Below are 3,751 nucleotides of genomic sequence, written 5' to 3' on the forward strand. Positions count from 1 at the left end.
TTTTAAAATAGATTAAAATAATCAGTGTTTCATAAAAAATAAATACATCAGAGGAATTTAGTTAACGCCTGTAACATAGATGGCTTGACCCAGACTATCTACTTTTGTTTTCATGTCAAACATTTTTAATAAAGTAATATAAAAATGATAGATTGCTGCATTCTACACGTCCTGTGACTCAAACATTTCAAATCAACTTCCAGTCTTTTTTCTCAACTCTGTATGTTAATGGCATTTGCTCCTGTTTTTAAATGGGAAGAGTATCCATTTTTTTAACAGTGATATTTAGGTCTTCTTTTTCCGCTTCTTCAAGAAAATGCTTCATGCCAAGTTTGAATAGTAATTGAGGGTCTGGTCCAGAAAGCAGTAGGCAATTACAGAGAGCCAGTGGTAAGAATCAATCAAAGTGCTCAGCTCAATTTCCATGAGAAGGGTGTGTGCATAACCATTCTGGAAACTTGGGATGACCATGGAGGCTACCTGCAAATTTCATCTGCTTCTGAAACACTGGACTGGCTCTGACATCCACACAAGACTTTGCAGCAAACTATAGTCCAATTTTGTCAACTGCAGCCTCTAATATTCTACTGTTTGGTCAATCAAACATATACTCTTGCAATGCGGACTTTCTCAAAAGTGCCCAACTATCTCAAGGACAAACGGCCCAAATCACTGTGTGAAAAATCAAACCTAAGAAATCCAATAAATCAATCAAGCTAGTCTTTTATTGCAGCCTGCCAAAGTACTGCACGTTCTATTTCATAGCCCAGAAGGAAGAAAAGTTGATGAATATCAGTTCCACTATGTAAAAGCTCAGTGAAGATAAACATTTGTCCATTTGGAATCACAAAGGAAGTGCTGGCTCAGCACATATACTAAAATTGGAATCACAAAGGCATCTATCTGGGGAATCAACCACATGAATAATCTCAGAGATCCCTAGGATATCTTTACTGTGCTCAGTTAGATGATAAACCACGTCTTGTCCTTAACAGTGGTATTGGTTGTTTTTCTTTTTCTTATTTTATTGCAGTATAGTTGATTTACAATGTTATGTTAATTTCTGCTATACAGCAAAGTGATTCAGTTATATATACATATTATTTTTCATATTCTTGTCTTTTATGGTTTATCACGGGATACTGAATATAGTTCCCTGTGCTATACAGTAGGACCTTGTTTATAAATCCTATATATACTAGTTTGCATCTGCTAATCCCAAATGCCAAGGGGGAAGGGTGTGAGGGAGGGAAGGATTGGGATTTGGGGCATCTTTCTGAGTTAGCATATCATTTTAAAATTCTTCCATTCATGTTTCATGTTCCAGTACTGATAAAATTCTGAAATGTTCTTTTCCCCATTATAGTAGCTTGCTCTTTCCTATGACTGGACTTACTCCAGCTGAGTAAAATAAAACAACTGCAAGTAGCAATCCAAGTAATAACTTCCAATTTTTGTCTTCTTTATACTTTCTTTAGATAGTTCCTTCTGATTAGGAGGAAGTATTTGCCACCATTTCCTTATTTCCCTGAATACTTACAATGATTACAAGTAGTTTCTGCACTGGTTTAAGAATTATCAATAAGAGAGGAATCGGTCAAGTTGAAACTGTGAAATGTGGAAACTCCTGATGTCTCTTATGGGAGAACAATTTGGAGGACACAATATTGAAAGAGCAGGGATGAACACAACTTCTTTTATCAGTAGGTGCCTTGAAAAAGAGTCATTCTATGCAGTAATTTTTGTGTAGTCATCCAAATTTCCTTACTTCTGGTACTCTAGAGGCGTCCTGTTCTTTTGTTATTGAAAATCCTATGGAAATAAAAGTTTCCAAGCAGAAAAGTCAACTCACCACACTGATTTATTCCCAGGCCCTGATACTGACTTACTATATGGTTCATTTGCACTAAATGACAGTCTGGTGAGGTTACAGCTAGTGTGTTACATTTTCTCCAGTTGGCCAGTGAATTAAATCAGAAGAAAACACAATTTCTACTAGCGGACTACAATCCACAGATGAAGCTTATCTTTCTTTTGCTTGATTTATCCTAACAGTGGCAAAAGTGATGAGTCCCTCCAATTAGTGACTGTGTTTGTTTATTTGCTTTTCTGGTTGAGTTAGTAAGCTTTGCAATTGTCTATATCTTTTTCTCCCTTACTGTAAACTCAATGAAAGAAAGGGTTTTGGCTTGATTCCCATTAGAACACCAACACCAGACACAATACCTGCAAATAATAGATGCTCAGTCAATACGTTGAAGGAAAGAATGTATGAACAAGTAAAGCTGAGTTTTCTTTTTTTTTGCAAATCTGATTCTTGAACGCTCATTAGAGCACTATGGTATAGTGAATTAGCCTTGAACTAGAAATCAAATACTCAGATTCAAGGCACTATTCCATCCATTTTTATTATCTATCCTTTCATAAATCGTGAAAGCTCTGAGACTCAATTTCCCTACTTGAAAAATGAGTAGAAATCAATCTCACCAGCTAATTCTACTAAGATCTGGAGACTTTATCTACATAAGGCCAATGAAAGCACTGTGAGTTTTAAGCTGCTGTATAAATGCGTGATCCAACATGGCGTGTCACACTGACATCAATCAGGGAAATAATTTACAAAGTGAGTGGGAAGTGTCAGGAGGTAGAGAATGCTTAATTTGCCAGAATTTTCAGGGCAGTATGGTATATAGTTGGAAAAAATGTTTGATAAGCTACAGGAGCTGTAAGTGCAATCCCTTACCACTCCCATTCATGTTCCACTTTCAAATAATACCCAATAAAACTTTCTTGTAAGAAGAAGTTCTCCACTGGACTTCCCTGGTGGCACAGTGGTTAAGAATCCACCTGCCAATGCAGGGGACACGGGTTCGAGCCCTGGTCCAGGATCATGCCGCAGAGCAACTAAGCCCATGTGCCACAACTACTGAGCCTGTGCTCTAGAGCCCACGAACCACAACTACTGAGCCCACATGCCACAACTACTGAAGCCCGTGCACCGAGAGCCCGTGCTCTGCAACAAGAGAAGCCACCGCAATGAGAAGCCCGCGTACTGCAACAAAGAACAGCCCCTGCTCGTCACAACTAAAGAAAGACCACATGCGACAATGAAGACCCAACACAGCCAAAAATAAATAATAAATAAATTAATTAATTAAAAAAAAAGAAGAAGGTCTCCACTTAATTGCAGATCTTTCGAAAATAGGGTGCAATATAAGTATGGAGCCAGAGGTGTGTTGCTTGAGGCACAGAGGGTGAATTTTTTTCTACAACTTTCCCTAGAAATTAATCAAAGAGACAAAATTTTATTTCTTTAAAGTAAAACTTTGAGATGATGCCTGCCTACCAAAGATACCAAATCAAAAGGCTGCCTGGGATGTACACATATTGTAATGGTCCAACCTCATATATAATCATGTCAGAATCATCTTGGACTATATCAGACCTAAAGAAAATCTCATCTTTGTTCTATAAAGTCAGAATATATTAATGTAGGTGAGACCAAGCTCAATCTTCTTAGCCAAAAACTTAATCTCACATAGTAATGTGGGGACAAGCCCGGAGCCAAAACCCAGTATTCTACCTCATGCAGTACGAAATGTTTTACAAGTGATTATATTTTAAGTATTGATTAAAAAGCATTGGACAGATCAGTTCTTTGTACCATGTTTTTCCATTCCTTTTTTCCAAATGGATGGACTACATTTAAACTAGGCCAATGAAAACTGGTAACAGCTTGCTAATGGAAGTC

At 37.5% G+C, this 3,751-nt stretch overlaps 1 pseudogene; it reads right to left on the bottom strand.

Moving 5' to 3' along the window:
* Positions 1-415: 415 nt before the first annotated feature.
* On the bottom strand, positions 416-1,309 carry LOC132440374 (metalloendopeptidase OMA1, mitochondrial-like; annotated as a pseudogene).
* Between the last annotated feature and the right edge of the window lie 2,442 nt (positions 1,310-3,751).

Source organism: Delphinus delphis, chromosome 17 (genome assembly GCF_949987515.2).
Source record: "Delphinus delphis chromosome 17, mDelDel1.2, whole genome shotgun sequence".
NCBI lineage: Eukaryota > Metazoa > Chordata > Mammalia > Artiodactyla > Delphinidae > Delphinus > Delphinus delphis.